General features: G+C 44.0%; 1 protein-coding gene across 1 annotated transcript in view; it reads left to right on the forward strand.

The window, feature by feature from the left end:
• The first annotated feature begins 6,772 nt into the window (after window positions 1-6,772).
• LOC128880217 (disintegrin and metalloproteinase domain-containing protein 10-like) overlaps window positions 6,773-10,167 on the forward strand; it is a 188,755-nt gene continuing 185,360 nt past the window's right edge. Inside the window, exon 1 of the mRNA XM_054130046.1 lies at window positions 6,773-7,108. The gene's annotated coding sequence lies outside the window, so the exon portion shown is untranslated. The remainder of the gene's footprint in view (window positions 7,109-10,167) is intronic.

Raw genomic sequence — 10,167 nt, forward strand, 5'->3', positions numbered from 1 at the left:
TGCTACTGTCCAGATTTATAGCAATAAGTGTCTACTTCATGCCAGTACAACAGCGGCCAGTTTGTTACAGGACAGTCTAATACTACTTGTCGTACTTCGGAATGTAATCGTCTGGCTTGTGACGGTCCAATACTACTTGACCGACTTCTCATCCTGCTGGCGTATTTATTCTTGTCTCAGAGTTCATAACGGTTACGTTTATCAATTTTCTGTCTAGTTCATTGGTATGACCGTGAATAATTTAATTCTATTTCACTATCTGATATATGCCGCTCAAATACTACTTGGCTCGACTTTTCAACCTTCTGGCATATTTATACTACACTTCCGAGAGTTTGTCTGGTCACATATAGCCTCATTCTACTGAACTTCATCGTAGCCTTATAAATTCCTTTGCTTGTATGTGAATTATAATCTTCTTTTGCTTTATTACAGACCAGTTTCCACAAAATAAATGAATTCTGTTTTTCGTTTTCCATATTTGCACCGTACTCGAGTAATTTATTCCCGAGCTCACGTTGAGTTATGATCATTCGGCTCGGCAATATCGTGTTTGATGACTTCAACGAACGGTTCCGCGGATATCTGCGGTCGAAAAGTTTCGGCTGTAAATCGTGGGCGTAATTTGCTTACGACTTTATTCGACAAGAGAAACTACCCAACGCTGGGGAAACTTGGCGAGAACGTAAATCGTAATTAAACTTCCGTTCAATTAAGACGCGAAGTGTATTTCAAGATCACCATAAACGCGCCTCCGCGGTCATTAACGGATACTATCCGTTCCATGCTCGTGGAATGTTTATGCAAAGTTGTTAAAACTGGTTGATTTAACGTGGCCATCAATCTGGAATTCCAGATATCGTCCGATATTAAATTCTACAGCGATTAATTCATCCAACTTTGAACAATCCATAGACCCCGGTTTTGACGATGAGGAATGGTAAATTTACGGCATTGATCTTCAATTTATTTTATAGCATACTAATATTATCAGTAGGCGAAATTTCAACGATAATTCTTTTTACATTTCGTTCAGTGGTAGAGGTGCGCGTTTATGGCAATAATAGTCAGACCTGTTTCCACTTTATAAATTGACGCTAAAGCTCTGGTGTTATAAGTTCCTGGCCGCGGGTGTTCCCAATCGTTTGAAACCAACCCCATACATCTTTCCTCAAGAACAAGCGGTTGAGCTCGACTTTAAACGCCGATTGAGACCTCGTTTAAGTCGTACATACCGTAGGTCTCCTTTTCGCCCCTACCCCCCTCCATTCGGGGCAATCGTTTCGTGATGTAGAGCAAGATCGAACCTCACGCGGTTCCCTGATAAATCTCAGCACCCTGCGCATTCCTTCGCCTTGATTTTTCGTGTAGGATCGCATTCCACGCTAGTTTTAACGTGTTTCGAGGGAGATAAAATTAAAAGGCTCGCCCAGATCGCGATCTCTTCATTACGGTGGAGAACGTTCCTCGTGGTTTAAAAAAAAAAAATTCGGGTTGCTTGGTTCAACCTGTTCGAACATTTTTAGACACATTTTTTTGCAGTGCAGTATTTTGTGGGAAAATACTGTTATTTATACGACTAAGTTTAGCTATTAGTATTATTATAAAAAGATTCAAGAATGGCCAAATTTAGATGCTCATCTGAAATTCCTAATTGTTATTATCAATTTTGAAATTCCTCGGATAAACATTCATTGTGGGTTGCGTAACAATCGATCACCCGCCACCAAACAACCCCCTCTACGCTTCGTAAAATTTCCATCTACCGCCCGTATCAACAAACAACCCCCAAAAAACCCGTCGCTGTTACCCCCCGTGTTTCAACGTTGAACAAACCAACCCCCTTCCGCGTAATATAAAATTCCTTTTCGCCCTAATTTCCTGTGGCTTTATACACCCTAATCCCAACAATTAATTCTGCACGCCGGAGTGGTTGGATATCGTAGTTTTCCCGGGGTGAGTGGCTCGGAAGGCAGTTATCTGCCGACGAAACGCTCAGGGGATGCGGGCGCGATCCCGGAATTGTCGTCTTATCGCGCACGGTAATCGGCGAATCCTACCAGATGCAACGCCCTTAACGCTCCCGGAGTCCTTTGGTCCGACGAGGGGTTGCTCCTTAATCAAGGAGTCTCTGGGAACGTCCTTGGAACGTTTTCCGCGCTCTTGACAAGAATCGAGCCCGCCACGAGGCGAGAGGTGGTGCCTTTTAATCAATGCCGGACCTCCGGCTCCGCTTGAATTATTCAACCCCGACCTGGACGTTCGAGGGTCACGGAATATTCTCAAGACCGTGTCGAACCACCCATTCCCATCTGGTAGAGGTCGCGAATTCCAGTCCCCACTCGCTTCGTCATTTTAAGGGCCGTTGACTCCTTTTTACTCTGGCAGTGGATGTCGGGGGTGTACGTCGCAGATGGTTTTGATGGACGTAGGACTTGGACGATTTGAGGGGTTGGTATTGACAACTCGGGGCTGTAAAGCTGAGAGTCTTTTTCTGGATTAGGGGTGTTTGGGCTTCGAGGTGCTGAAGCTCAAGTACATCGAACTTCCCTAAATCTATGCTTTCATAGATTTAGGGAGGCTACATTAGGGGCTGCTCGAACACGGGATACTTAAATTTAGTCTAGTTTAATTTAGAGCTCCGAATACCTAAATTTAGAAATATTGAAGTTAGAACCTCCGAATGGTTCCAAATGCAAGATTTGCAAGTTTCAAATCTACTGCTGTAATTTATTCAAACAAGACAGGGGACTTCCAATTTCTTCTCCAATGTTCTTTAAATATTTCTGCATGGAATAGTTCAAACACCGAGTCCTCCGAGTCCCTTTACATCCTCCGCGAAGCGCAGACGCTTTTTTTTAAATCGGCACACTGTGGAAGAATGTGGTTGCTCGAACCATTAGCAGGATTTGAAGAGCAAACGATGGGTACATTTACTTTCCTGGGTAGATTGTTGCGAAAGCTTGAGAGCCCGGCTAGCGAGGAGTCAAGAAAATGCTGGGCGAACGCTTCAAGTATTTGAAGAATTTTCCGTGCAGAGAAGCCGTGAGATAGTTAAACAACCCCGTGGAAAATCAAATGCGTTTCGCTGCTGGCATAAAATGCTAAGCAGAATATACCAGACATGCTGTCAGTAGTAATATTATATATTTGCAGCGGGCTATGTTTCATTTATCTATATTGATTGTGTATCTAGTCGAATAAGATATGTCTCTAAATTTTGTTTGATTCAATGTCTAAAAATACATCACAAATGTAGAATATAATTTTTTGATAGGAGCCTTTGTTCTCGAGATAATTCGTATGTGTACGATTCAGGGTTATTTCACTCAGATGTCTGACCAATGCTCACTATATCTACTAACATTCATGTTTCTATACATTAATCGTGTCAAAATCAATCCAAACACATAACGCCAGACTATGATTGATTCACCACCAGGACTGCCGAAAGTAGTAATACTCCCAAGTAGTCAGACTCAAGCCGCAAAAATTTTCAAAACGAATTTTCTCGAAAACAAAGCGCACGACGAAAAAATTATACTACACATTTTCGACGTATTTTTTCACGAACAAACGCACAGTGTCGGGTTTTATGCGCCTCCTTGGCGCGTTTCGTCAGCAACCGTTAAATTCCGAGGAGCAATAACGCATTCGTGCCCGAAGGTGTAATTTTCCGGGCGATCGCGTATCGAGATAAGCTGCTTCGTTATTTTTCTAGTTAGGTCGGCCCTCCGCATGACAACCGTGAGCTCTCCGGTTACCGCGATAAGGGCGGAATATTCAGCGTCTCCGGTGAAACGACAAGAAAATTATTCCGCGACATATCGGCCGGGGAAAATACGTTTACGGAGGCTTAGAACCCTGAGCGCGCCAGTGAATTATTGGCGCGGGAAATCGAGCGTGGCGGGGGCGCGAATCGAGAATAACCATCTCTATGGAAATCCGAATATAATTCCCGCCCGTGATTCATAAGATATATGTCATTGACGTTCCGACTCCGCGCGCCATCGTACGCTGAATTTCATAACTCAGCATGAATTTCATGAAAAATAATTGAACAGCCCCCTGTCTTCGAGCCCACGGAAAACAAGGGACGCCCTTCGTTTTCGAGGGGGTTGAAATCTGTCCCTGACAGCCTTCACCTTTCGCGTAGGTTAACCCTTCGTCCGTAAAAAATGAATAACAAAATAAATAAATGCGATCTAGTCTCGGAAGTGTCCAACGCAGAAAATAATTTCGCGGGAACGACTGGGATCGTTGGCGGAACTATTATTAAAGGAGACCATGGATCTTGACTCGACTGCCCGAAAACCTTCGAATCGACGAAGGCGAGAAGCGAGCCGCAATCAGCGGAACAAGCAGCGGCAACAATTCTGCCGGAGAATGTACCCACCGAAGCGAGTACAATTCGTCGCTAAACAAACGCGAGCGCGGAAAATGCTGGCGAGAATGAAAGGACGTTCGCCGTTTTCCGCGCGGCTTTTTTCCGAGCAACTTGCCACGGTAAGCGGTTCCCTTCAATAATTTACACCCGGCCGGGCGTTGTTTGCCGCAATCTCTCTCGTGTAACAATAGTGTAAAACCGCTCGCGAGAAATTCGAGTCTGGATCCACCGCTGTTACTTACGCGCCGCGAGAACAACGCGGGAAGAACGGCGAGCCATCGTGATATATCTCCGGACCTCTCGTTCCGCGGTACCACCTCTTTCAACCCCCGCACTCCGATCCCATTCCGTCATCCCATCTTACGGAAAGACTCGCACAAAAGGGCGAGGCGATTTCGAAATAGTACGAATACGATACTGGTACATACAGATAGACGCTTAATGTTAATTTATCAATAAGTGAAGCATCGGGGGAGATCCTTTTTAGTGGGAATTGATTCAACTCGAATGGAATCAGTCCTTATTTATTTTTATTCCTTCTGGTCATAATTTGAGAAGAAGGCCTCTTAAACACAATATATATGATATGTCTCTAAATTTTGTTTGATTCAATGTCTAAAAATACATCACAAATGTAGAATATAATTTTTTGATAGGAGCCTTTGTTCTCGAGATAATTCGTATGTGTACGATTCAGGGTTATTTCACTAATATATATAAATATATATATCATTTAATATCATTTATGGCTCATAAAGATGACACAGAAGACCACACAGAAATGTCACTAAAGTTTTCTCGAATCGAGGGATCCACTTTTTGTAGATCGAGTTATCACGAGCCGACGTAATCCAGCGAGGATTTCGTATCGCGTCCAAACGAAATCGTAGAACGTTTACAATAACGAGACGCTGCGATTTTTAATTACTTTTTCCCACTCCCTCCGTCCCCGTAACCCCCACTGGAGTCGTATCGCGCAAGATTGGAGAGCCAGAGCCGCGGATCAGCCGGAAATTCATTTCTCAACTTTGTACCATTTAATCGGAAAGCGTTTTAAAATGCTTGATAGATTTTTCATTTGCACGGAAATCCCGCGGGCGAAGTTTCCTTTGCGGTCGACGCGAGTATTTCGAAAAAATTCGAATTAATAGCGAACCCGGAGCGTCTCTCGCAGCTTCCGCTTGAAACGTTTTTAGTTTGAACTGAAAGTCAGTAGGCGACGTTCGGGATCGATTAATGGCTTCGTTAAAATTCATACGCGAATATCAAACTTTTAAAATTAAGGCGGGTCTATATCGGCCGGAATGTTCGTATTGCTTAGGTATTTATTTTATGTGAAAGCTATATTAATGCCTCGGTGGTTTTCATCATTAGTTTCAGGTCTCTGAAGAAGACCCTGAAAAAGGAACATAAATTTATCTTTCATAATGTAATCTGGACTGACTTCTGTATTCATGACTGAAGAGATAAAGTTTCCCGATGAATTTGTCAAAAATCCTTTCTCTCTGGAGTTGATATATAGTAGCTATTATTAATGAAAGAAAATTTAATTGCGACCTACCGTGAGCACTCCGTTTTATCAAGATTATGACGAAGCAATCTGGAATAAATTGTCTGGGTCAGATAAGAATTCGTCTACAATATGTTCCAAGCTCCAACTAAGGTCAGCATACAAGAAATACGACGTTATATGAAAAGGAACATAAGAAAACTAACCCTCCTAAACACATACAATTTTCTTGTGACATTTGAATAGCATAAGTACTGCTTGCAACACGAAAGTATTTAAAACAGACCTCTCAACAAAATTCCCAAATCGAAACTTGAAAATCACTTCCTCTTTATATTTAAACTCGCGTACATAAATTACCTCGTTCCCTATTTTCGTCCACAGATCACAGCCCGGCAGATACAACCCCAAAGTATCGAGTAAACCACCGAAATAGTTTAAGCGGAATTCATAAAACAACACCCCAGAGGCAACACTGTGCTCGTGTGACGCGATCAAAAAGTTGGAAAAAAAGTTCCTCTATTCACCATGCGAGTCCACCTTCGCTTTCTGCAACCCCCTTGCGTGGACCACAGTTGCCCACGACTCACCCTTCGAGCGTGGAACGAGCCTCAGAGGCCCGCGCCGGTGCTTGTCACGAAAGGCGTCGACGAGTGTAAACAGAATCAGAAACGTCCCTTTCAACCCCCACACTCCCACCCCTTGACTGGCTAGCCCCAATAATCGGCCGATCATACACCCTACAACTTTTCCACCCATTTTTCCGTCGCCGGCAGCCTCCTAGGGGTAGGAACGCGGACCGGAGGGTGGAGGGGGTTGTTCGCTGTACGGCAGCACCGGCAGCAGCCACCCGGCAGTTGTTCGGGGTGGTTTCGGCGCAGCAGTGCGCCGGGAGCGCTTCACGGGGTAGCACGCGCGTGCTGACGTTCCTCACAGCGTTCCTACTCGAACTCGCGTAGACGTTCTTGTCGCACGTGACGGCCTCCGTTCTCACGGCCGACGTGCAACTCTTTCCGCGAGCCAAACGGGCTCCGCAACCCCCTCGAGGGGCATTCTTCCGCGCGGAATCTCGACTGGTCGCAGTGTACGTGATCGTGCTCGAGACAGAGGACGCCGAAGTCGAGACCCAGTGGCTGACTGCGAGGCTCCTGGACCTGTCCGTCTTCGGGGTGATTCACCCCTGTGTCTGCCGAGAACGAACTGCTGTTACGGTGAGTACATTTTTTTCTTTTTGTTCTTCGCGTGTGGACCACGTGATGAGTGACACGAGGTTAGGGATTGATTCGAGACGTGCATCTTAAGAAGGTTTGGACGTTTTTGGATGGAGTAGTTTGAGTCTGGTTAGGGGTTGATTGCGTGAGTGGGAGATAATGGGTTTTGATTGAACTATGCGTCCTACTAAGGCATTCGTGATAGAGATTTATATCGAAGGCAACTTCAATTTTTATTCTGCTGTGTTTCGATAGGGTGATTTATGTCTGATTAGAGGTTGTTCGTGTCAGTGGAGGAATATATGTCCTAACAGAGTTATGTGTCCTAAGATATACCTAATAAAGCCTGTCACAATCTACATATACTCCAATAGAGTCATATCCTAATCGAAGGCATCTTCAATGATTCTTCTAGAGCAATGTTTAGAAACATGCCATGATAGACACATCTATTAATGTAATCACATTCTAACAAAGTCGTGTCCTAATCATAGCATCTACAATTCGAAGCATGTTCTAACAGAGACGTTATAGTTGACACATGTCTTAGCAGATAGCTATCCTAATCAATGGCATGTCCCTCCTAAGACATGTTCCAATCAAAACATCTCCTAATCGATACGTCTCAATCGAAACATGGTCAAACCAACACATGTGCCAATAGCGTCGCGTCCCAGTAGCACCGCTCGAACAATCCACGTTCTAATCGAGCTTTTAGTCAAACCATGTTCCTACAAAAGTTTCGACGTTCTCTCAACAACTATATTTCTACATCTAGCCACCACCTATATTCCCCTTCCCTGGACGGGGAATATAGATCCCGTTCTCGGAGTTTTCGCATAAGTCGTATATAATTTTTCTAATTCGCCACGCCGTCACGTTGCTCCATCGCGATATGTACTTATCGATCACCGATTCACGCAATAATCCACGCAAGCGTCTCGCACGCGAGATCGCCATCCAACTTCTACGTAACGTCTCATTCCAAGAAATCTCGTGTTGTCGCTAATTTTCCGCTCTCTCGTCGATCATCCTCAAAGTCTCACGTCAACCGGGCTGAAGGAAGGGGGATGTTATCTCGACCGGGGAAAAAAGCCGCGAAACTCGAAAGCGAAACCATTACGTCTCACCACGTGACGGGGGCGCTTTATTACTCCTTTTTCTAACTCCGTATCGCGAGAACTTTACAAGTGTTCGTGCCATCGTCGATAACGTTAGGTGGAATATTCTTAAGGTTTGGAAGTATGGAAGATGACGTGTGAAACAGACTACTATCTGTTGGCTGTATCGAGCATACAATTTATTCAAATTTTATTTTAGTTGTTCAGTCAGATTTAATAATTTCTTTTTCTAATCTAAACATTTTCTGATTAAGGGATCTCTCGTGCAAGAAATGCTCTATTCTAGTCACACATAAAACCAGCTTCTAATTAAATTTTAATTAAAATTCGTTTTAATTAAAATATATCCTAACCAAGCCATTTCCTAAAGTATATCAAGACCTGGGTACATACTAATAAATCCATGCTGTAATAAAGCAATGCCATAGCCCTAATGTATCCACGTCCCTAAATTATGTGTAAACCTACTCACAGTATTTCTAAACCCATATTCGCCTCTTCCGAGCTAGACAGTGACAAAAAGCTAATTCAAAATTGATGCTCTTCGGTTTTATAGTTCGCGTATACGTTTCACGGAAAGAGAAGCCCCTCGGGGTAAATAATCGATTTTCCTTCAAAGTTCGTATTTTCCTGTTCGCGAATTTCTCGTCGAGCCACGATAGACATCGCCGCGCGTTTCGTCCAGGATGTTTAAGGTGAAAAAGCGAGGGGCTGAATCGCGAATGACGTGACTTTCGAAGCGGCGTCGCCGCCAACAGGTGGAGGGCCATTAAAACGGAACGACGCTGTAACGGCGCAGCGATCGACACCGCCGTTGCTAAATTGCCGAATTAAACGCGCTGAGACGCGGTACGAAGAGGGCTGCTTCGTTGAAGGCGAGCCCGTGAATACCAGAAATATCGAGAGGGCGACAAGGGTTGTCTGGGATCCCTCGGATGCAGCCCTCCTCCAACCACGGTTCACACCGCAGCAAAACTAATATCAGAATAACTCGCGAAACATTTTCCATGTTTACAGAAATTAAACAGTGCATACTGTTTGTACTCGGTCAAGCATAACGAATCATTAAGGTGAAATCTGATTGCTAAATATGGGTCTCTTTTGTGTACATACAAAAGAATAAGTTTTCTTTGCGGTTCCCGGTGGCGTTACATTAAAATTTCCAGTGAGTTAGCTTAATTTGTATTATAGGTCGAGTATTTAACATTTTCCAGAACGTATTCCATTGTACCAGAGGAATTTCCGTTACCTGTGCCAACGGGAGGGCGTTGCAACTTAATGAGTTCATTTTACTGAATATGAAACCTCACGGTTTAAAGCAAAATTCTACCCGTCACAGCTTCGCACATTTATACTGAATATTAGCTCGCAATGTGTCCAGCAAAAAGAACTGCGGTCCGCGCTACACTACGAAGTGTAACTGTAATGCGTCCATCAACATTTCTAGTCACGGTTGCACAATTTTTAATGCTTTTCACGACGTAAGGGGGACTAAAATAACATTAAAAACGTGACCCAACCTTCGCGACCGTTATACGGATATTCCCGCGCTTTCTATGAGAAAGCAGACTTCGTAAATTACGTCTGCAATACGGTTTTGGTATGATTTGCCAGCGAATACGAACGAAGTCTTTCAGTAACGGAGATGTAATGGCAAGTAGTTTCCTGTTAATTAGCTTCTGGGGTAGACGGGTTGTAGGAACTAGGTCTTTGACAGGTGGGTGTATCCCAATTAGGTTTTTGATAGTTAAGCTCTTGAGAGCTGAAGCTTCCTAAACTACATTATTGTTATCTCAATCCCTCAACACTGGAGACTTCGATAATTGGGTCTTTGTTATTTAGGTCGTCGGAGTCTAGATCCCCATCATCTGCATTCTGAACGCTCAGGTACTTCTCATCCACGTTGCCATCAAGACTCATATAAGGCGGGACTTGGAT

This window comes from Hylaeus volcanicus, chromosome 7 (genome assembly GCF_026283585.1).
Source record: "Hylaeus volcanicus isolate JK05 chromosome 7, UHH_iyHylVolc1.0_haploid, whole genome shotgun sequence".
In the NCBI taxonomy this organism is placed as follows: domain Eukaryota; kingdom Metazoa; phylum Arthropoda; class Insecta; order Hymenoptera; family Colletidae; genus Hylaeus; species Hylaeus volcanicus.